A 26,307-nucleotide genomic window follows, 5' to 3' on the forward strand; every position below is an offset into this window, starting at 1 on the left:
CCTTTCCCCTATACCTCATGCTAAGTACAACTAAATCCCCTGTATATTACATACAAAATAAACATAAGACACAGGTGGTTGGATCACCATGGTATGCATTGGATAAGAAAAAAGAAAAAAGAAGATGGATTCACAAGGGACCTCCATACGTAAGGAAAAACACAGTATTGAGTTCCTGGATTTTCTTTTTGGCTTAAGTATCCAAGAACTTCCAAGTATGGAAGAAGCTGGTAATGTGGAATACCAATGGATGCAGACAACGTCCCTACCAAAAGCCTGTTTTGTTTTTTCTTTAACAGGGAAGGGACAGGCTATCAATATGGAATAATTTAGACAAAAACAGCCCTACTCCAATGAAACACCATAGAAAACATTGTGTTACCAGTCCCGCCCATGCCAACCAAAGCAAAGGGGAGTCTGGACTTTATATTGTGAGGCTGCAGGGAGGTGCCCAACAGCCATCAGGCAGAGAAGGCCACGTAGGGAGCTACTTGTTCAGGTATGTAGGCCATCCCCTCACATTGTCTCTAGAAAACTCGAGGGCACCCTAGCCCCTGGCAGCACTAGCGAGTGATATTAGTGGTAGTAGAGAGTGAGGGCATTCACTGTGGACCAGTGATCATGAGGCTAGCCCCTCAATACTGTCAGCAGAGAACATGTGGGGAACCTGAACATCTTTCACTCAACAATACAGTGGAACCTTATACTGAGTGTTACCAGAGGTTTCATGGGAAACATGGACTTATAATTCCACCTGGCAGTGACAATTGGTGTCAGAAAAAGCTAACTAAAACATAAAGCTTAAGAAAGATCCAGATCCTAAGAACATAACACAAAAATGTTCAGTTTTCAATAACAATCACTCATTGTACCAAAAATCTGGGTGATTTAAAACTGAATGAGGAAGACAATAAATAGATGCCCAAACTGAAATGACAGAAATGTTAGAATTATTAAAGCAGCCATAATATAAATGCTCCAACAAGCAATTACAAACACACTTGAAAAAAACAGAAAATTCTAGAAAAAAGTTGCAGCAAAGAAAAAATATAAAGATAAATCAAATGGAAATATTAGAACAGTAAAATAGAATAATTGAAACAAAAAGCTCAGTGGATGGGCTCAATAGCAGAATGGAAAGGTCAGAGGGAGAATCAGTGGACTGGAAGATAAACAGTAGAAATTACCCAATGTGAAGAACAGAGAGAAAATAGACTGAAAAAAATAAAAAATGAACAGAGCCTTATGAACCTATGTCTGTGGAGTCCCAAAAGGAGAAGAGAAACAACAGAGTCTTGAAAAAGCACTAGAAGAAATAATGGCAGAAAATGTCCTAAGGTTGGAAATAGATATAAATCTACAGATTCAAGAAGGTAAGAAAACCCCACATTATACTGACAAAAATCCTCAAGACACATCATAATTACACTTCTGAAAACTAAAGACAAAGAGCATATCCTGAATGCAACTTGAAAAAAAATCATACCTTACTTATAAGGGAAAAAACAACTAGAAAGAGAATTTTTCATCAGAAACCATGGAGATCAGAAGTAAGTGACCCAATATATGTGATAGGTAAAAAAAAGAGGTCTCAAGGGGAATAAGAAAATACAAGGAATTGAATGAGAAAGAAAATTCAACCTGTATGAGTACATACAAGTCTGACTCCTATGGCAGAAAACATTCCATCATTTACTATGCTCATTTAGATAAAATATAAATATGTATACTATTTCTAATCGTGCTTCCTCTCACCATACATATATATTTTTTATAGAGTATGAGCCTCTCATTTTGTATACAGCTCTAAAATAAAATGTCCCCTCTCTAACTACACTGAAAGTTACCATGTGGCACCCGAAGAAGAAAACATATGGACAATACATTTTTCACTATCAAACCTGAAAAATATTTATTACATAAATATATAGGCTCTTTCCCTCTATTTGGCTTTGTTTATGTCTCTCTCCACAATTACACAGATATACAAACATATATTACATATTCAGCATACATATGCACATCATAATTAGGTTTATATACATAGAAGCACATAAACGACATGCAGACTTGGCAAGGGCATGGGAAAACATACTCTGCAGTGCAACAAACAGAATTTTTCAGTTTGTAGTTCAGTTTGATAGAATGTGTGTATGTGTGCATGTGTGTTTTAAAAACTCGAATGTATATCTTCTATAATGTACGTCTACTTCTACAAAGTTATCTTAATGATATAATTAAAGGTGTGTTCAGAGATTTAATTACAAGAATATTAATGACAGTATCATTTATAAGAAAAGATATGAAACAACTTAAAAATTGTTCTGATATACAGAATTGGTGAGATGGGTGTTTGCATATCAAATATTATATTTTTGTATAAATGATATTCAGTGTGTTATTTGTGGACAATGAAATCATTTCACTCTGCATGGCTGAATCTGTTAAGGTAATAGGGTTATATAGTGTTTAAAATCATGTTCATCTGAAGTTTGCATTCCAACTTACCACTTACAAGCTCTTTAACCTAGGTTAAATTACATAGTCTCTAAAACTCTCATATATAAATTTGGTATAAAATAGCAGTTATCTCACAGAATTATTTTGTGGGTTTAACAAAAAAGGGAACACAGAATACTTAGCATGAACACCTAACAGGTGCACAATAAATTAACAAGTAAAGTGATCAGGGATCTGGGAGATTCCATTGAGTTCTTTTAAGTTCAACATACAGAAAAAATACATAACTGAAGGTTTGATTTTTTTAGATACATATTAAGTACACACTTTTGAAAGAACTTTGTGAATGTTAATTGTTAGGAAAAATAAAATGAGAATATTGTTAACTTTGAGGACTCTCTAGTACTTTTTTGAGAGTGCACACTTCCCCACAAAACAGGTGCTAATGAGTCTGCATATACTTCATTTTTGCATCTGCATTTCCCTTACATCAGAAATAACATGTTCATCTAGTTCACAAATTGAGTTGCATTTTGTAAGTCAAGAAAAACTATTTTTCATTACCCCTTAGGGAATGCTAACATTTAAATATGATGAAGATCAAGTTAAGTCCACAATTGGATTGATTGGTTGTTTTGTCACCCAGTGTGATTGGATTTACCACTCTCTGATGCTAAGTGTTGAGCTAAGTGAGAACTGGCAGTCGGAGTAGAAGCTAAATGAGTATCCAACCTGAACAAAGTATTTAATGCAAAGTGTGAACACTTGTACCTGATCAAGTTCTAAGAAAATGTGGAACTAATTGATTCAGAAGAGAACATCCTAGCCAGCTAATATTGCAAAAAGATCTAGCAGTACTTCATATTGTACTCATGGGTCCTAATTCGAATTATGAGTTGTTATGTAAAAACAACCAATTTGTAAAGTGGTAGAGCAGACATTTACTTTATATATGAGGAAACTTGAGTGGACAGAAAATCAGTCTTATCCAAGGTCAAACACTGATTATATCTGTGGTCATAGCTGAAATGAGCTTTCTGGACTCCCAGACCACCATTGTTTCTTTCATTCTGTGTCCAATGTCAATAGATATGATGACAGTCATATGATAAACCTATTCTCTTTCAAATGATTACACTGACATAAGATTTATGTACAGTATAAATATTGTTCTTTGCTAAATGAAAGATACTGGCCTAAATAATGCTGACTAGCTTTGTAATAATGATCCCTTTATACTAGACATGATTAAGCTTATTGTTAAGCATAATAAACAGACCATTAATATTATATATGGCTGAATTTAAATAAATTGCCCTTTATCTGGGTTTCATTGGGTTGGCTTAATTGGCTTTATTAACAAAGACAATTTATAATAATAGTTAAGGATGATGTGTGCAACCTAAATCTTCATCATGAATATTTTAAAAATGCTTTAATTGATTATTTTGATTTAATGATAAAAATAATTCAGAGCAAACATAATTATCTTATAAATAAGCAGATAATCATTAAAGTTACAGATAGTTTTAAGTGCTTTCTTTTAAAAAATACATAATTGAGTGGCTAGCTAAGGAATTTTTGCATTAAAAAGTATTCTTGATTACAGATACAGAGAAATGACAGAAAGCAAATGAATAGAAAATGATGGAAGAACTTGCAGATATATGAAAATCTATAGAAAGAATAGTGGGTAGTAGGATGAAAAATCAACAGTTTCCTCATTATTGATCCTGCCCAAATTTAGGTGGGTAAAAAGGGGATGGGAGGTGAAAGACGTTTCAATTGTTAGTGAAAAAGTTCTAAGGAACTTCATCTCTTAGCACTGTGGCTGGTAAATAGTAACATTCAGTCAATAAACTGTTTCAGAATTCTCTTAGCATTAAACCATCAACTGATTTTTTAAAAAAACCTAAAAATGAATTGATTGTATAAATAGCATAAATTTCTAATAAAGAAGGACCAAGCTGAACTGAAATACTTTTTAATGACAGGAAAGCAATACACTATCTTACTGAAGTAGTGGAAAACAGTTATAGACTGTAGAATATCTTTTCCCACCAGCCCCGGATTAGATACTGAGGACATCTTTAAAAATTCATAATAGAAAAAGTTAGAGATTAGGCGTTTCTCACAGTTATGATAATGGCAGTGAAAAAAGTTTTGTGGTTAAGAAGAGTAATTCCTATGCAAAAGTGTCCCTTGAGTTTATCAAAACCCTTTCTGATATATGTATATTCCCTTTGAATTTATTTTGAGATGTGTATATTTGGTTTTCCTTATTTCAATATTTCATTATTTTCTATCATTCTCATTTCAATATAAGATCTAATATCACAAATTTATATTAACATTGTTTTGGTGATCCTTTTTAAATTTTTTATTTAAACTATCCAAATTGCATGAAAATATTTCTACTTAAGAAAGTCCCTTCTTAACCTATTTCCAACTATTAGAAGAAACCATTAAGGTCTATATTATCTTGTAGTTCAGCACATCTTTTTGTTTACTATTTATTGATGCTGTATAGAGTTGAAGTGTTATTTTCCTCAACTTTTATTGGCAGAAATTTTCTTTTTCCATTTTACGCCCATTCTGTACTGGTAACTGACAAGTAAAGAGAAACTAGGAAATATTGCAATAAGTTTATGCTTTTCTCGTAAGTTATACATATTAGTGGAATAGTTCAGATACTTTGTTAGAAACCATCAGAGTTTCCTAACCTGGTTTTTATGTATACAGTTAACAGATTACTAAACTCAGATGAGAAAAATATTACATCTTTATTTTCACTAACCTGTAATTTAAATTTAGCATTTTATTTAATTACACATGTAGATAACAAACCATGGTGGTGTTAGTAGTACCTGTGTCTTTCATATCACATTACTGTAGTAGAAACCTTGAAGTGTTATTTATGGTCACCATATACTGACAATCATTTACCTAATTACAATCCTTTGCTCTTCAGACACTCCTGCAGTGTCCATTGTAGGTGGGCAACTATTGAGCAACTCTGCATCTAGATCATCTTCCAGAATTTCAGGTTTTCACATTAAAGATCCAGCCGTCTAGGTTTCTTTCCTCTATTTCATATCTTCCTCTGTTACTTGATATATAAACATGGGTGAGTCATTGTCTTTGCATATCAATTTTTTTTTCCAGGATTGGATAATTCAAATGAGAATTATTTCTACACTTTGTTAAGAAATTTTGTAACATAGACAGGTAGGACGGCTGTAAATACAATGTATATACTGGGAAAATTCAAAAAAGTCTAATTGTTGAGAAAACTCCTTTGTTAATTCAGAATTCATTTGTTTATATTTTCCAACTTTATTGAGGTATGATCGGTAAACAATCATTGTATATATTTAAGGTATACAATGTGATGTTTTGATATATGTATACATGGTTAAAGAATACCCAAATCAAGCTAATTTACTTGTCCATCACCACACATATTTACATTTTGCATGTGTGCACATGTGTGTGTGGTGAGAACTATACTTAATAGTATATTATATATTCGAAATTGTCTATAAAAGTATATCTTGAGAAAATTCTTTATAGTTTCTTTAATGTAACTCAGAAGTTTTTGCTAATATACTGTGGTATGAATTATTTACCATGCTGGATGCTCTATGAGTTCTTTCTAGTTTTAGCCCTCAACTCCCTTTTTTGTTCATCGTCTATGTTACAAAATAAAGGACTTATATTTAGCATAATATGTAAATAGTTTATTTTTATTATAATTTTATGAATATATTGTACATTAAAAATAACTTTACAGAAGAACCTATAAAGGCTATCAAAAATTAAAGTTATTATTTATAGGAGTGTTAACACATTTTTCTATACCCAACCTCTTCATCCTAACAATATTATTTCATTTATACTGAGTCTTATGTTATTTTTGTCAGTGTTACATAATAACACTGGAAAAGTGTAATGTAATTAAATGAGGGTCATCTGATCTAAATATTGCCTGAGCAGTAAAAATCCTCAGTTTTAAGGAGGCAAGAGTGATGAAAATGCACTGGAATAATAAAATTATTTTGTAATATAATATTATTAAAAGTGATAAATTGAATGTGTTAACTTTAAAGTCTTGATACAATAAAGAACAAAAGATGAAAGAGTATGATACAGTGATAAGTGATAATATGTTGGGAATTTTAAAAGTCACAGGGGAATAACAAGATTTCCACGAAGTTTTAGCTTTAGCTATATATGGGTTTCATTGGGTAGAGTTAAAATATATTGAGCTATTATTCTGATATAAGGGCTTGCTATTTACTTTAAGACAGCTCTTGAAGAGTAGGAAGCATAGGGTTGACATCTAATAACCATCCATCAAGTTCTAATGTGACTATCATTAAAATAGACTTACTTTTTGGTATATGTAGGTTAATGATTCAATTAGTTTCAATTACCAAACCCTGCCAGGCAGCCAGTCAAAAATATGAGAAGGACATTCTTACTTTATTCCTAACAATTTTACTTAGGAGTCAGAGTTGAAAGAAAGAAATTTTGTTTAGCTAAATGATAAATGGATATATAAATATTAAAGAGTTTATCTTCCTATAATTATTTGGCATATTAGATAATGTATTACTTACCATAATGCAAGACTACTGCCTTGAAAATATTAACAAGAGATACATGACCATTGTTATACTGTAGATGAGAGTTGGGCCAGAAAGCAGAATGCAGTTCGTTTCAGCTCTGTTTAACTGTGTGACAAGGACAAGTCCATTTAGGATCAGTTCACTTACCTCTCCGGACTGTGGTTTACTCAAGAGGGAGAGAAAAAGAGAGAGAAAGAATGAATCTATTTTTTTTTGGTCAAAGTCCTTCTAAAGAATTTAATAAAATATGTATAGGTTATCTACCTAGATAAATGCAATTATGTAGACACACAGTGTTGCCTATAATTTTAGTAGTCAAGGACACCCAGAAGGTAATTGCCACAGAATCCTCCCCAAAAGAGTCTCTGGACTAAACTGTAACATCCCTTCCAACTGGACACTCATAGTTTTTTGTCAACTCTAATGTAAATTTATTAATTACAACTCACAGACAATTTCAGTCAGATATGTCAGATGCAGGAGTGACCTGAGTCTACTCCATGGATAGCAGACTTTAATTACTGACTTTGTCTATAATTATAATCCCAACACAGATCTAATGATGCTGAGATTCTTCTCTTAGGACCCAAGATAATGGCAGCACTTGAAAGAGCAAGTCAACTAGTTAGTTACAGAAATATGTAAATTTGCTTCCATTAAAACAAATCACCATTAAAAATATTTGGTAGAATCCCATGTGTTGAGAAGTACTAAAAGCTCAATGTATTTCTTCGTGTGTTAGGTTTTTTAAAGAGATCAGTTTACGATTATACTGCATTTACACAAGAAGGTCAACAATTAGAATCCAATATAATTATGCTTGACCCCCTGTGTCGATTATTTTGAACATGATAGTGATTAGAATGATGTAGAATATTTAATTATAACACCCATAACTTTTTTTATCACGTGTTTCTGCTTACATACAAGAAAATCAATTTAATTTTTCTCAAATCACATCTTGTAAAATACATTGGCACTGACTGTTGCAACACAAAGATAAATAATAAATTCTAAAGGTAGATGCTTTCCTTTTAAGAATAACAAATATCCATGCATACAAGCAAAACCTAACAATATTAGGCACTGAATTATTGTTCCAAATTGTCCCAGACTTTGCTCACAGTGGTCATTTACACTTTTACTTATTCTTTCATGGAGAATATTAATTTTCTCAATCGAATCTAAACAGTTACAAAACACCTTCAAATCTGAACTTAACAAGTCAATTGTTGGCCCCTTTTCTAGAATTTCTAGAGCCCTATTTATAAACTTACTAGAATTTGACTAAGGCAGGTACAGGAGTAGTTTCAGGACTCATCTAGGCTCAGTCTGATCCGAAGGGAGCCCTTGAATGTGAAAGAAAGTTTTCTGTTCCACATTTTTGTAAATAGCTTTCAAAATATAAACATTTAGATATAATGTAAATCTGAATATAGTAGTAGAGACATTGGTGACATTCTTTAGTAGCAGCCAAATCGCCAGTAGCATTACAGATAATATATCAATGAGTAGTGTTAAAGAAAGGATGCAGAGACGTTACGTTTCCACATATAAAAATATCAGCTGCAGCATTCAAAAACTTCTTCATGTCACTCATCCAATAATGTATCAAGAAGACCCATTAATATATATCTATATTAATCTAAAAAGTTACCAAAACACGGATTACTAAAGCAGGGACCAAATAGAAATAATAGAAAGGAAACATTTTACAATTTAAGGAAATTCCTAATAATTAAATGTCTTTTTATATGTGTGATCCAAAATAAGTTGAATAAGGATGAAAAGCCTACATCAAATAAGCAATACTTTTAAATATATTTTCATCATTAATTAGGAAAAGAAAAGGAAATTAATTGTAGGTTGGGGAGTAAAAATTTTCATTAAGTAACCACAGCAGTGGTGGTGGTGTTTTGACACAATGATGAAATTCATGTAGAAAAATATTCAATTCATATTCATTTTTGCCATTGGCTTATGCACAATTTTATATTGCTTTATTTTATATCACTCCTTTACCTAACAACACTCAATTCAATTTTTTTTCCATTGCATGAATAGGTTATAATTTATATAATCACTCATCTAATATTGGAAATTTAGATTGTTGTATTTTTTTTTTGAAGAACATTATGTTTACTAGGCTCTCCCCTACCCCAAGTCCCTCCCCACAAACCCCATTACAGTCACTGTCCATCAGCATGTAAGATGTTGTAGAATCACTACTTGTCTTCTCTGTGTTTCAAAGTCCTCCCCTTTCCTCCACTCCCCCACATTATACATGCTACTCATAATACCCCCTTTCTTCTTCCCCGCCCTTATCCCTCCCTACCCCCCCATTCTCCCCAGTCTCTTTCCCTTTGGTAACTGTTAGTCCATTCTTGGGTTCTGTCATTCTGCTGCTGATTTGTTCCTTCAGTTTTTCTTTTGTTCTTATACTCCACAGATGAGTGAAATCATTTGGTATTTGTCTTTCTCTGCTTGACTTATTTCACTGAGCATAATACCTCTAGCTCCATCCATGTTGTTGCAAATGGTAGGATTTGCTTTCTTCTTATGGCTGAATAATATTCCATTGTGTATATGTATCACATCTTCTTTATCCATTCATCTGCTGATGGACACTTAGGTTGCTTCCGTTTCTTGGCTATTGTAAATAGTACTGTGATAAACATAGGGGTGCATCTGTCTTTTTCAAACTGGGGTGCTACATCCTTAGGGTAAATTCCTAGAAATGGAATTCCTGGGTCAAATGGTAAGTCTATTTTGAGCATTTTGAGGAACCTCCATATTGCTTTCCACAATGGTTGAACTAATTTGCATTCCCACCAGCAGTGTAGGAGGGTTCCCGTTTCTCCGCAACCTTGCCAACATTTGTTGTTGTTTTGTCTATTGCATGGTGGCCATCCTTACTGGTGTGAGGTGATATCTCATTGTGGTTTTAATTCACATTTGTATGATAACTAGCAATGTGGAGCATCTTTTCATGTGTCTGTTGGCCATCTGAATTTCTTCTTTGGAGAACTGTCTGTTCATCTCCTCTGCCCATTTTTTAATGGGATTATTTGCTTTTTGTTTGTTGAGGAACATGAGCTCTTTATATATTTTGTATGTCAAGCCTTTATCGGATCTGTCATTTATGAAAATATTCTCCCATACTGTAGGGTACCTTTTTGTTCTATTGATGGTGTCCTTTGCTGTACAGAAGCTTCTCAGCTTGATACAGTCCCACTTGTTCATATTTGCTTTTGTTTTCCTTTCCCGGGGAGATATATTCATGAAGAAGTCACTAATGTTCACATCCAAGAGATTTTTGCCTATGTTTTTTTCTAAGAGTTTTATGGTTTCATGACTTACATTCAGATTTTGATCCATTTTGAATTTACTTTTGTGTATGGTGTTAGACAGTGATCCAGTTTCATTCTCTTACATGTAGCTGTCCAGTTCTGCCAGCAGCATCTGTTGAAGAGACTGTCATTTCCCCATTGTATGTCCATGGCTCCTTTATCAAATATTAATTGACCACATATGTTTGGGTTAATGTCCGGAGTCCCTAATCTGTTCCACTGGTCTGTGGCTCTGTTCTTGTGCCAGTACCAAATTGTCTTGATTACTATGGCTTTGTAGTAGAGCTTGAAGTTGGGGAGTGAGATCCCCCCCCCACTTTATTCTTCTTTTTCAGGATTGCTTTGGCTTTTCGGAGTCTTTGGTGTTTCCATATGAATTTTTGAACTTTTGACGTTATTAATTCTTCCTGGTTTTTGTATTAGGGTGATGTTGGCTTCATAGAATGAGTTTGGGAGTATTCCCTCCTCTTCTTTTTTTTGGAAAACTTTAAGGATAATGGGTATTATATCCTCTCTGTATGTCTGATAAAATTCCGAGGTAAATCCGTCTGGCCCAGGGGTTTTGTTCTTGGGTAGTTTTTTTGATTACTGCTTCAATTTCTTTGCTGGTAATTGGTTTGTTTAGATTTTGTGTTTCTTCCTTGGTCAGTCTTGGAAGGTTATATTTTTCTAGGAAGTTGTCCATTTCTTCTAGGTTTTCCAGCTTCTTTGCATTTAGGTTTTCATAGTAGTCTCCAATAATTCTTTGTATTTCTGTTGGGTCCGTCGTGATGTTTCCTTTTTCATTTCTAATTCTGTTGATGTGTGTTGATTCTCTTTTTCTCTTAATAAGTCTGCCTAGAGGCTTATCTATTTTATTTATTTTCTCAAAAACCAGCTCTTGGTTTCATTGATTTTTTTTCTATTGTTTTATTCTTCTCAATTTTATTTCTTCTCTGATCTTTATTATGTCCCTCCTTCTGCTGACTTTAGGCCTCATTTGTTCTTCTTTTTCCAATTTTGATAACTGTGACATTAGACTATTTATTTGGGTTTGTTCTTCCTTCTTTAGATATGCCTGGATTGCTATATACTTTCCTCTTAAGACTGCTTTTTCTGTATACCACAGAAGTTGGGGCTTTGTGTTGTTGTTGTCATTTATTTCCATATATTGCTGGATCTCCATTTTAATTTGGTCGTTGATCCATTGACTATTTAGAAGCATGTTGTTAAGCCTCGATGTGTTTGTGAGCCTTTTTGCTCTCTTGGTACAATTTATTTCTAGTTTTATGCCTTTGTGGTCTGAAAAGTTGGTTGGTAGGATTTCAATCTTTTGGAATTTACTGAGGCTCTTTTTGTGGCCTAGTATGTGGTCTATTCTGGTGAATGTTCCATGTGCACTTGAGAAGAATGTATATCCTGTTGCTTTTGGGTGTAGAGTTCTATAGATGTCTATTAGGTCCATCTGTTCTAGTGTTTTGTTCAGTGCCTCTGTGTCCTTACTTATTTTCTGTCTGGTGGATCTGTCCTTTGGAGTGAATGGTGTGTTGAAGTCTCCTAAAATGAATGCATTGCATTCTATTTCCTCCTTTAGTTCTGTTAGTATTTGTTTCACATATGTTGGTGCTCCTGTGCTGGGTACATATTTATTTAGAATGGTTATATCCTCTTGTTGGACTGAGCCCTTTATCATTATGTAATGTCCTTCTTTATCTCTTGTTACTTTCTTTGTTTTGAAGTCTATTTTGTCTGATACTAGTACTGCAAATCCTGCTTTTTTGTCCCTATTGTTTGCATGAAATATCTTTTTCCATCCCTTGACTTTTAGTTTGTGTATGTCTTTGGGTTTGAGGTGTGTCTCTTGTAAGCAGCATATAGATGGGTTTTTTTTTTTTTATCCATTCAGTGACTCTATGTCTTTTGATTGGTGCATTCAGTCCATTTACATTTAGGGTGATTATCAATAGGTATCTACTTATTGCTATTTCAGGCTTTAGATTCGTGGTTACCAAAGGTTCCAGGTTATTTTCCTTACTATCTAAGAGTCTAATTTAACTCACTTAGTATGCTGATACAAACACAATCTAAAGGTTCTTTTCTATTTCTCCTCCTTTTTCTTCCTCCTTCATTCTTTATATATTAGGTATCAGATTCTATACTTTTTCTCTATCCATTGATTGGGTTTGGGGATAGTCAATTTAATTTTGCATTTTCCTCGCAATCAGCTGCACCACCCTCTCTACCATGTTTTTACTACCTCTGGTGACAGCTGTCCAACCCTAGGAACACTTCCATCTACAGCAGTCCCTCCAAAATAGACTGCAGAGATGGTTTGTGGGAGGTAAACTCTCTCAGCTTTTGCTTATCTGGAAATTGTTTAATCCCCCTTCAAATTTAAATGATAATCTCACCGGATAAAGTAATCTTGGTTCCAGGCCCTTCTGCTTCATGGCATTAAATACATCATGCCACTCCCATCTGGCCTGTAAGGTTTCTGCTGAGAAGTCTGATGTTAGTCTGATGGGCTTTCCTTTGTATGTGATCTTATTTCTGCCTCTGTCTGCTTTTAACAGTCTGTCCTTATCCTTGATCTTTCCCATTTTAATTACTATGTGTCTTGGTTTTGTCTTCCTTGGGTCCCTTGTGTTGGGGGATCTGTGGATCTCCATGGCCTGACAGACTATGTCCTTCCCCAGAGTTGGGAAGTTTTCAGGAACTACCTCCTCAAAGACACTTTCTATCCCTTTTTCTCTCTCACCTTCTTCTGGTATCCCTATAATGTGAATATTTTTCTGCTTGGATTGGTCACATAGTTCTCTCAATATTCTTTCATTTTTAGAGATCCTTTTTGCTCTCTGTGCCTCAGCTTCTTTGTATTCCTCTTTTCTAGTTTCTATTTCATTTATTGTCTCCTCCACTGTGTCCAACCTGCTTTTAATTCTCTCCATTGTATTCTTTAATGATTGGATCTCTGACCTGAATTCATTCCTGAGTTCTTGGATGTCTTTCCATACCTCCATTAGGATGTTGATTGTTTTTATTTTGAACTCCCTTTCAGAAAGAGTCACGAGGTCCATATCATTTAAATATTTCTCAGGAGTTGTGTTAACAATTTTACTCTGGACAAGGTTCATTTGGTGTTTCATGTTTGTATATGGCGCCCTCTAGTGTCCAGAAGCTCTATTCTGGAGCTGCTGAGCCTCTGTAGCAATGTCAGGGGTTGCAGGGGAGCAGTACTAGGGGTAGAAAAGAGCTATTCCCCGCCCCCTGGCTCCTGTGCCTGTCCCCACTGCCTGAGCCAGTGGTCCAAGAACAGAGGTATAAGGTTTTGTCCCAGAGCAGCCGGATATGGATCCCTGCTTTCCACAAGTGGCCGGAATCCCAGTCTCCCCGGGATCTCTGCCTGTATTAACTTTCCAACCCAGTAGTCATGCCAGTCTCATGAAAGCACCATGAAATGTAGGTTTGTGCTCCCAGCGCAGATCTCTGGAGCTAAGTTCAGCAGTCCCAAGCCTCCCTCTCCCTCCCTGCTCCGTTTCTCTTCCTCCCACTCATGAACTGGGGTGGGAGAGGGGCTCAGGTCTCACAGAGCCACAGCTCTGGTACGTTGCCCCGTTCGGTGAGGTCTTCTCTTTTCTCCAGGTGTGTGCAGTCTGACGCATCCTCTTTCTTATTGATCTCTCAGGATTAGTTGCGCCAATTAAATTTTGTAATTGTATCCAGTTTCAGGAGAAGCCTCTGTGTCTCCTCTCATGCTGCCATCTTTCTCAATTCAATTTTTATACCCCACTCATCTTGACTCCAAATAAGCAATCCATTAGAAATAGTTGGTGTTATTTTCATGCCTATTTTATATTAAAGATATTGGCTTTACATTCTTTTTCTTCCTTTTGTCTGAGATGATGTTGTTGCAAACTATTCATGTTTATGCAAGTAGCTTCTTTTTACCACCACAGAATGATCCTTTATCACATAAGTTATATTCCAGTTAAGAATTCTTCTCTTAACAGATACATAGTTTCTTATATCAAACTTCTAAGAAACAGAGTTTGGGACGAAAATTTTTGTGTATGTCATTTTTTGAAGGAATGTTCCTAGGAGAGATTTTTAAGGAAGTGAGAAAAGCAGGTGAAGAAGTGGTTTCTAGACTCAACATGATCTCCAGAGAGCTCTTGAATGTGAATTACACTTCAGAGGTTGCCCTGCCCAGAGGCAAAGAGTCTGGGTTATTTATCCCCACATCAATCAGTCACTCATAAATTAATGCATGGCTTTTGAGGCAAAACTAGGGGAACAGGTGTGGGAAAGGTGGATGTGGAAACCTCCCAAGCATCTCCCAAGTTGGATGCCTCTGTCAACCAGGGTTGGTCCTCTGGAAAAAAATGCAAGTGTGAAACTTTTAGGGTCCAATAGCCATGGTAGCTGAAGGGGAGATGTCAGGGCATCAATATCATCTGCAGTAATCAGGTTGCTTATATCTGTTGGGTGAAGTCCTCAAGAAGATGTGACTGCCAGTTGACCTGGGAGCTGGACCCCCACATCTGAAGCCCCTCAACTCCTCCCCTGTCCTTGGAATTAGGCTTCTGCCTACCTTCCCCACTCCCAGGTGCTGCCCCAAGGACATAGCCTTGAAATACTGATGTGCTGTCGAGACCATCTAGATGGTATGCGTTATTGAACCCAGTTAAGGCCTCTATATAAGCTGTCAAGGTTTTTCAGGTGGGGCATCTTGTGGTTGCCCAAGACAAGCCCCTTATGTAAGTTCCCTTCCTTGTTAAACTTGTCACCTACCAACCTGAAGTGGCCTGCCTCTTTTGTTCAATCTCTCCCTTTCCTCTGTGTGTGGGGGCAGGTTTCAGATTATACCTGGGAAGATCCTGAGTACATGGAAGACCAAAAATATCTCTATTATCAAAACAATAATAGTATCGATATTCTTGTTAGTGTTCCATTTTGCACTGTTCAAGTTGTTTTCCTGGATTATATGCATAGAAATGAAATTTCAACACTGTAATCTGCTAAATACAGAAATATGCTAAATAACACATCAACTGTTGAATCATTTACACTACTGCCAAAAATGCATGAGGATTTCTACATTTTCCTACATCTTTACCTGCATTCATTCTATTCAGTTTTCTAATCTTGAGTAAGGTGATGGCTGTTAATTTATATTTCATTATGGTTTTAAGTTTTCAACTTATGTGAGTTTGAGCACCATTTCATATAAATATTAGGTTACTTTTCTATTAATTGTATATTCATATTTTGGCCATTTTCTCCCCTAATCTGTAGGCATTATGTGTATTTGTATAAATGCTAGATATTGAAGACAGTATAGGAAGTATCTAATTATTGTGTCTCCACTGAAATATTCAGATGGCCATCAGTCAGTATAAAACAGTTAAGTAACAATATTAATGCCATTGTTAATTTATTTTAACTTCCTTTACATGGGATATATATTGCTATTTTTCAAAGTAGAATCTGTCTCTTAGCACCCCAGATTGAACTTGGATTGTATCTTTTCATTTCAAAGGACTATATTTTGTTGGTAGAAATAATAATAATAAAAAGATTAATGGCCTATTTTTCATTGGCAACAGCCAGTTTACATTAATATAGAGAACTTCAATCAGTCCAGAAATGACAGTGTTTGGTCAAAAAATATATGAAAACTTTGTAAGTTTATGGATCAAGTACTTGAAATGTATTTGTTGACAATGTAGCAAAATTCAATTCTTCCAAGAATTTCTTGATGGATAACTCATTTTTAATCAAGTATTAGGTAGAGACATGGTATTCTTGGATTTCCTTAAAATATAGCCAAAGAGTGAAAGACTTTCCCTCCAAAGCTTTCACTAATTCCTTACATGTAAGATATTATTTGAATATAAATTGAATGTAAGTTTATATGGCAAGGTATTTTTATTCCATTTTATATTAGAGCAAACTGGGGCCTAGAAAGGTAAACTGGGTTTCTTAGATTAAAGTCAACATTCAAACCTCAATGTGCCTGGTTCTAAAGACTGTCCTCAACCACTAACCATGCCCTGCTATTCCTCTTATTTCAGAAAACTGAGATGTGTGAATCTGGGTTGGGCAGCAGCCTGGTGTAAGAAAGTAATTTGAGGACAAGAAACCAATTTCATCACAGTACCTCCTTTTGGATTCAGATTACTGACTCTTTATAGCTTGAGCAAAGATTCTTTTCTCCAGACTGTAGAAGAGGTGAGTTTTTATTTTTTAACTTTTAAGACATTACACTTCCTTACCAGAAATCCTCTGTTTAGAACACCGAAAAGTGTGAATACTTTCAGTTATTCCCATGACACTTGCATATCTCTAAACCAAAATCTAAATCATATCCAGTTTACAGAAGTTCTGACAGACTAATCTACTATGGTGGAATAGAATGAAAGAGTGGGTCAATATAAAGAAATCTGTTGTAAATTTCATCTCATTTTTATAGATGTTTCAAAAACTATTTCCAAAGTTTAAAAAACTTAAATGGAATAATTCTTAGTAAACTAAAAAGAAAACATTACATGAAAAGTAATACATATATAAAATAGTAAAGAGGTTAGTTATTTTTGAAAATTAAAAGGTATTCCCCTTAAACTCTATAATAAAGAAGAAGTATCTTATTAACATTCTTATTTTAAGTATTCTGAAATTTTTAAACAGAAAATAGAAGATCTAGAAATATTAACATAAGGTTATCCAAAATGTTAATAGTATACAAGAAAATTTTCATCAGATTCATATTAATATCCTTTAAAGAAGGGTAAATTAATACATGGAGCAGCAATGATTAATTTTGTAAAATAATAAAATTTTCCTCCTCAATTTATACAAAATATATTTCAGATTTAATATGAAAACAGAAAAGAATCATAAGATAATTAGAATACAGCTGAATGAATGATTCTTATCTTTGAACAGGGAAATCATTTCCAAGCATAAAAGCAAGGAAGTAAGCAGAAGAGACTGATAAAAAAAATTTATAATTTCTGTATGTCAAAACATAATATAAACAAAATTACAATGCAAGTGACTGACTTGCCTCTAGCTGCCCTAGAATACCCATTGACTTGAGTGTTCTGCCTAATGAAGCAGGCCTGAGAGGCATACAGTAAAGTCAAGATGAAGGGCCAGACTTCTTCTGAAACAATTGCTTTTGTCATTGCTTACCACTGAAGTTGCTCTCTATGAAGTCAACCATCCCTATAGCAAGTGAATACTTTCTGTTATACAACAGCCAAAGTTCATGGTAAAAGAAAGTCAGTGGCTAGATGCCTATCCTGCTAACTAGAGAATCAAATCAGTTAACAACTACAATTCCCTAATCCATCTTTAAACTTCCCTTTGAAATGGCCAAGCCTAGAAGTGCAATGTGGAAAACAAAATTTATTCCTTTACTAAATATACTGGTCTATTCTCCAATTTTAATCAAAATTAGATTGAAAACATGTTAAGAATCCCCAAATTGTTGAGTTTTAAAAGCATTGGAAGGATTTGACTTGACAATGGGAACAAATGTTAAATCTGCAGAAAGGCAAGTGCAAAAACAGTGAATCAGACATCCAAATTTCATAGACAGAATTTAAATACATTAAACGTGGATTAAGGTATATGAAGACCTAAAACATTATTTTGCATATAAAATTGTAAGACTTGCCTTTATCTAGGATAAAAAAAGGAAAAAATTTATGGAATGAGGACTGTTTCCACTTTGGTTCATTAATTCTAAAAACCCATAATGGTATGAAAAATTCTATATTTCTTTACTATGTACAGGAATTAAAAGAATGCTCCAGATTTTAATGTAAGTGTTATAGTAATTGTTTCAGCATTACTAATTTAATGCTGATATACTCTATACATGTTTTAGTATATCTCTGTTCTTCTGCAAGCTGAATTTCTCAGGGGTTTTGAACTTGATATTTCATTTGACTTCCTGTATACCGGCATACCTTGGAGGTATTGTGGGTTCAGTTGCAGGCAACCACAAAAAAAAATGAAAATTGCAGTACAGTGAGCTAAATTAAATTTCTGGTTTCCCGGTACACATAAAAGTTATGTTTACATTATGCTGTTGTCTATTAAGTGTGCAATAGCCTTGTATCTAAAAATACAATATATAGACCTTAATTAAAAATTCCATATTGCTAAAAATACTAACCATCATCTGAGCTTTCAGTGAGTCATAGTCATTTTGCTGGTGGAGGATGAAGGCTGCTGACTGATTAAGGTGGTGTTTGCTGAAGGCTGGGGTGGCTGTGGCAATTTCTTAAAAAAAGACAATGAAGATTGACACAACTGACTTCCCTTCACAGATGATTTCTCTGTAGTGTACAATGCTGTTTGATAGCATTTTATTCACAGTAGAACTTCTTTCAAAATTGGAGTCAGTCCTCTCAAGCCCTGACAGTGCTTTATCAGCTAAGCTTATGTAATATTCTAATTGTTTTGCTTCAACAGTCTTCACAGTATCTTCACCAGGAGTAGATTCCACCTCAAGAAACCACTTTCTTTGCTCATCCATGAGAAGTAACTCCTCATTTGCTAAAGTTTTATGATGAAATGGCAGCAGTTCAGTCACATCTTCAGGCTCTATTTCTAACTATTGCTCTCTTGCTATTTCCACCACATCTGCAGTGACTTCCTCCAGTGAAGTCTTGAACCCCTCAGAGCCATCCATGAGGGTTGGAATCAACTTCTTCCAAACTCCTGGTCATATTGATATTTTGACCTCTTCCCATGAATCATGGATGTTCTTAATGATATCTAGAATAGGGAATCCTTTACAGAATATTTTCAATTTACTCTGTGCAGATCCTTCAGAAGAATCAGTCTAAGGCAGCCATAGCTTGGTGAAATATATTTCTTAAATCATAAGACTTTAAAGTTGAAATTGCTCCTTGATCAATGGATTGTGGAATGGATGTTGTATTAGCCAACATGAAAGCAATATTCATCTTGTACTTCTATCCCCTTCAGTGCTCTTGGGTGACCAGGTGCATTGTCTATGAGCAGTCATAGCTTAAGAGAAAGGCATCTTTTTTTCTGAGCAGTGGGTCTCAACAGTGAAAAAAATATTCAGTAAAACATGGTGTCAGTTGGTGTGCTGTCATCCAGGTGTTGTTCCATTTATAGAGTACAGGCAGAGCAGATTTAGCATAAATCTTTTGGGCTCTAGGACTTTTAGAGCGGTAAATGGGCATTGGCTTCAGCTTAAGTCACCAATTACATTAAGTCCCTAACAAAAGAATCAGCCTGTCCTTTGAAGCTTTGAAGCCAGGCATTGACTTCTCCCCTCCAGAAAGTCCTATGCTTATGGCATCTTCTTCTAATAGAAGTCCATTTCATCGACATTTGAAAATCTGTTGTTTAGTGTAGCCACCTTCATTAATTATCTTAGCTAGGTCTTCTGGATAACTTGCTGCAGCTTCTATTTCAGCCCTTGCTGCTTCACTTTGCACTTCCATTTAGAAGACTTTTCTCTCCATAAACCTCTTGAACCAACCACTGCTAGCTTCAAACATTTCTTCTGCAGCTTCCTCACCTCATTCAGCCTTCTTAAAATTGAAAAGTTAAGGCCTTGCTCTGAGTTAGGTTTTGGCTTAAAGGAATATTGTGACTGGTTTGACCTCCTATGGAGAACACTTAAACTTTATTCGTATCAGCAATAAGGCTATTTCACTTGCTTATCATTCATGTGTGTACTGGAGTAGCACTTTTAATTTTCTTCAAGAACTCTTCCTTTGCATTTACAACTTGGCCATCTGTTTGATACAAGAGACCTAGCTTTTGGCCTCTCCTGGCATTCAACATGCCTTCCCCAATACATTTAATCATTTCTAGCATTTGATTTAAAGTGAGAAATGTGTGACTTCCTTTCCTTTGGATACTTGGGAGGCCATTGTAACATTATTAATTGGCTTAACTTCAAGATTGTTGTCTCAGGGAGTAGGGAAGCCTGAGGAGAGGGAGAGAGAGGAGGGAACAGGTGGTCGGTCAGTATACTACTCAGAGCACACACATTTTTTATTAAATTCACAGCCTTATATGTGTGTGGTTCATGACACACCAAAATAATTACAATCTTAACATCAAAGATCACTGATCACAGGTCACCATAACAAATATAGTATTAACGAAAAAGTTTGAAACATTATGAGAATTACTGAAGTGTGACACAGAGATATGCAATGAACAAATGGTGTTGGAAAAATGGTGCTGATAGACTTGCTTGACACAGTTGCCACAAACAACAAAGCTTCAATTTGTTAAAAATGCATTATGAAGCTCAATATGGTGCAGTGAAATTAGAGAAGGTACAACTGTAATGATTAGTATGTCTTAGAGCAGTGATTGATTGTAATCTTCTACACATTAAAATATGATTAATCAGTCTATCTTGAACACTTTCATGTCCAAAGGTAGTTTCCATGTAACAAAAGTGTTTCAGATTCTTTAAGCCACTAAATTTAATCTAATTCCAATAATTAATCTAACTTTAACTTCCATGCTGCTTTTTATTTCAACATATGTAGAACAATTGCAGCAATTTAAAAATGGTCCTTTTTGGAGGTATATTTTTTAAAAGGTGGCAAAGTCTGGAAAAGTCAAAAATAAGTCAAAGCTTTACAAGTTAGAATATCTACAATTGAAAGGCTTACTCTATCACTCAATATTGTAGATATTTAAAACTGAGAATGTAGGCTAAAATCAGGTAGATTCTAAAAGGTAAAGTCACATTTGCTTCTAGGCACAGAAAAACTTAAAAAACTGCATGCTTCATAAAGGCAGTTTCATAGAGTCTCAACTTGTTGCTTACATGTTATAATGAACAATATATCCAGAGTAGTTTTAAATTCCTAAAGCAAGGAGATATTTTCCTTCTATAAATCCAACCCAGAAACAAGTCAGTCATTTAAATTTCAAGTTGCTGTCTGTAATAAACATTCCTTTAGGGTTCATATTTTTTGCACTTTACCTGTTTTGGATTACATGTTTCTGTCTAAGTTTTTCTTTGAAATTTTCACATTATAGAATTTATTTGCATTAATCATAAAATATAATTTTAAAAAGGAGTAGCTGAAAAGTAACAATTACATATTGGGATAAATTTATGACATGTCTGTTAGATAAAGATTGAAATATTAAAAATATTTATAGGAATTCATTGAGAACAGTTTGAATACCTGAATTTGGAGACAGACCAAGATCACAGGTGGGAAATTAAAAAATAAATGTTAATGTCAAAAGAGATTTTTTTAACTACTCTATTTTACTAGACAACAAAATAATTCAAATGAGAGCTATGAAATACCAGATTTTTTATCCATTATGTTAGATGAATATTCAAACTCAGCAATTGTACCAGTATGTACAAGAGTGCTCTATTAGTGTTTCCATATTTTGTTGGTAAGAGTACAAAAAGGTACTACTTTTCTTGTGGAAAATATATCTCAAAAACTACAAGGCTATTCTTAATCCTTTCATCCAGTTATTTTACTCTTCATAGTTTTCCTAAGAAATTACAATAGAGATATATGATATATTTTTGTAAACATGTTTATTAGAGATGTTCTTTAAATAAAAGAAAACTGAAAATATAACAAGGAAGTAAATAAGAATACTACCATTTTACAGTGAAGATAGTTAAAATTATGCCCTTTTGTTTTTATTTTAGGAGTTGATGTTGACATTCCACTTTTAGAGTTACAACCCCAGAGTACTTAATTGTGAATGTAACATGTTTCATTCATGAGTTCCCTATTGAGTGTCAATATTTGTTGCTTTCAACCTTTATTGTTTAAAATAATGCTGCAGTGAATATCTTTGTCAAAGGTTTTTGCACTTTGATAAAAATTCCTGAAAATGATATTCTTTGTTTTGAGGGCAAATACACTTTCTATTTTTAGACATTTTATAGTCCTCTCCTTATGAGTTGTACCATTTTGAACTTCCAGAAAAAGTATGATTCTTTTCCCCACAGCTTTGCCCAAAAAAAGTCTTCTACTTTTAAATATTTCTCAATATTATGAGTTAAAAAAATTTTTTTCTATCGTTTTATTACTTATTATGAACAAGATTAGGCATTTTTAAAATATGGTTTTATAAAGTAATTTGCATTTATTGTTCTGTGACTTATTTATTCATATGTTTTACCCATATTCTTATCAAATTGTTGACCTTTGACTTAATTTCTATTAATTTTTTTTTCTTATCTAGATTTGGGTTATAAAATCAGTTCCTGGTTATAATCTTCTGCAAGACTTATGTGGTCTAACACCTCATTTTGGAATGGAAGAGAATTCATCCTCCTTTTCTTGGAGCTTTAATCAAAACTATTATAAAGTCATTTTAATATATTATTATATTTTAGAAAAGTAAAATATATAATGAAAATTCAAATATTAAAAATACATACAAAAATGTTTTCATCTCATCCCATACCATTAAGTCTTCCTTCCCATATATAACTACTCTTAATGGTTTCTTGTGTTACATATGTATTGGTACACATACATAAGTAAAATACAAATAATAATAGTGTTATGTATCACACGTTATTTTGCAGCATGTTTTCTTCACTCAAGGATATATTCAGCAATATTTTACATCAGTATGTAGAGATTTACCTCAATTTTTCGTGGTTGCTGGAATTTCCTTGAGTAAATATAACCAATCCCCTATTGCAGGTTAATTAATATTTTTTCAGTCTTTTGATATTACAAACTGCAGCAATAAAGAATTTTTAATATATTTTCAATGACATATATTGGTTTATTTTATATAATATAAAACTAGAATTAAAATTGCTAGATAAAAGGGTAGTTTGATGGTATATTTTGGCATATATTGTCAAATTGCTCTCCAAACTGGTCATACTAATTTATATTTATTACAATGAGAGTTAACTTGGTGATCAAAATTTGGAGCTAATTGGAACATAGCAATCAAAATTTGTTCTGTTTAATTTCAGAATTTTTGAAGTAAATGTTGACACCTCAGCAAAAACAGTCTGGCTTAATAGATGAAGAAGAAATGTAAGTGACTTCTTATTTGATAATGAGTTGCCCAAGATTAAAAGAAATGCTGATAAATGTTTCCCAGTGTTGAGGGAAGGTGGAAGGACCCCCAAAATTACTATGGAAGCCCAAACTTGATAGAGCATCAGCTTTAAACATTTGATAAATGTTGGCACATACATACAGTCATATAACTACCCCTATAATTAAGATATAGAAACTTTCAGTCATCCTAAAAAGTTCTTTCACTGATCTTTACAATCAATCTTTCCGCACTAGAGCCCTGAGCTACTAAAGATATGGTTTCTAAAACCAAAGATTGTTTTTGCCTATTCTAAAATTTCATGTAATAGAAGCCAGCTAAACTCTTAATAAAAAGAAACTATAAATTGTGTAGCAAGTCATTGTCTCCAAGACTTGAGAGTTACTTGGGGAAAATAAACAGGACAAAGATTCTCTTAGTCTATCTAGCCTTGTGAGAGAATAAGCAGTAAGTGGTTGTGCATCTTCTTTACACAGTGACTTGCCAGGATATTGAGTCAAAACATTCCTCAACTACTGGGCATAAAATATCTTTTAACATTTTAGCTAAATAAATGGTTTGCCTACTTACTAGTCACAGAAGATTTAAAATATCAATTGTCTGGACTTAACTTCTTCCTTACATTCATCTCCCATTGCACTCATATAAAAATAGTACATTAGCATCAGGCTAATTAATTTCAACAAAGATTTAGAATATAGAACATTTAAAAAAGATATAAACAACAAGGGTCTCAATTTATTTATATATTTGAGATAGAAGTCCTTTGTGAGATATAAGGTTTGCAAGAATTTTCTTCAATTCTGTAGCTTGTCTTTTCATCTCCTAACAGGGTCTTTCACAGAAAAAAAAAAAGTTTTAAAATTTCATGAAGTCCAATTTATTGATTTTTTTTTCTTTGGGATATTGGCTAGGGAGTGTTCACTAAACCCTATGTCCAGATTTTCTCCTATGTTATCTTTTAGTACTTTTATAGCTTTACTTTATTCATTTGAATCTATGATGGATTTTAAGGCATATATATTTTTGTCTATGTATATCTAATTACTTCAACATCATTTGTTGAAAAGACATTTTTCATTAAATTGCTTGTGAATCTGTCAAAAATCAGCTGGCTGTACTTATGTGGGTGCTCTACTCTGTTCCATTAATCTACTGTGTAACTGCCAACACCATGATCTTGATTATTGTGGGTGTACAAGACTTGATACCAGGAAGAATGATCTTCCTAATTTACTCTTCTTTTTCAAAATCGTTTTGATATCATTGTTCCCTTACATTTTCCTTGAATCTTAGAATGAGACTGCCTATAAAAACAAAAACTTATGGACTTTTGATAGGAAGGTAAAACTGCATATGCATTTGAGGAGAATGACTTTTTTTACCGAGTCTTTCAGTCCATTTAAATGTTATCTCAATTTAGATTGTATTAAATTAATATTTTATATTTTTCAGTATGCAAGACTTGTCCATGTTTAGTTAAATCTATACAAAAGTATTTAATAATTTTTGAGTTACTGTAAATGGTATTGTGCTTTAGAGGAGTAGTTTCAAAGTCGTGGGTACCACGTTCTCAGTGAGCCACCTCAGCCTGAGGGGGAAGCAGGAGTTGAGAGCCCACACCTGCTGCGCTGGAACGCGTTCCACCTGGCTCTCCCCAGGAGGCGTCCCCGAGTTCCTGCTACAGCTGCGGGAGGACCGTTCTGCTCTCACGCTCTGGAGCGCCTCGTGGCCAGGTGCCCGGAAGCCGTCTCTTGTCTCCGGGGCGGTGCGAGTGCGGACGCTGTCTTCTCTGCTCAGGATGCTGCCTTTGGTTCTTTGCTTGTCCGCTTGCCTCCGGTGACAATGGCTATTGTGCTTTTTATTTCAGTTTCCAAGTAGTCATTTGTAGGATCTGGATAGTCAGTGATTGATATTTGTACATTAATCTTATATACTGTGACTTTGTTGAAATAACCCTTTAGTTCTAGGTATTTCTAAGTTCTAAATTTTCTGTCTAGACATAGTATCTACACATGGGGTGGGGGTGGTTATTTCATCTCTAATTCATATGCCTCTTATTTCCTTTTCTTGCCTTTTTATATGCTGATTAGGATTTCCAGAACTATCTTGAAAAACAGTGATGATTGTGGACACCCTTACCTAGTTCCTGATCTTTGGTGGAGAAATTCTGGTCCTTCATAAGTAAGTGTGATATTTACTGCAAGTTTTTGTAGATGTTCTGTGTCAACTTGTGGAAGTCCCTTGTAGCCCTATTTTTCAGAGTTTTTATTATGAATGGGTATTGATTTTTTCCAAATGCTTCATCTCCATCAATTGATATTATTATTTTTCTTCTATAGTCTGTTATAGTGTATTGCGTTAATTGATTTTCCAATTCTGAAGTAGCTTTGTATATCTGAAGTAAACATCACTTGGTCATAATGTATAATTATTAAAATATATTGCTGAATTATACCTACTAATAGTCCAAGAAATTTTACATCTAGATTCATGAAGTATATAGTCTGTACTTTTTATATGCTGTCTTTTCTCTGGTTTTGATAAATACTGGCTTCAGAAAATGAGTAGGAAAAGTGTTCCCACTTCTTTTGTCTTTGGAAGAGGTCATGTAGAAGTGATATTAATTTTTCTTTAAATGTTTCGTGGAATTTGCAGGTGAAACAATTTGGCCCTAGAATTTCTTTTATGAGACTCTTTTCAATTGCCTGAATAGTTTTAATGCTAATCAAATAGGGTGCTTTATGATACTTTGTACTTTTCCAAGAATTGGTCCATTATATCTATGTTGTCAAATGTAG

The sequence above is a fragment of the Manis javanica genome, chromosome 1, assembly GCF_040802235.1.
Source record: "Manis javanica isolate MJ-LG chromosome 1, MJ_LKY, whole genome shotgun sequence".
Taxonomy (NCBI): domain Eukaryota; kingdom Metazoa; phylum Chordata; class Mammalia; order Pholidota; family Manidae; genus Manis; species Manis javanica.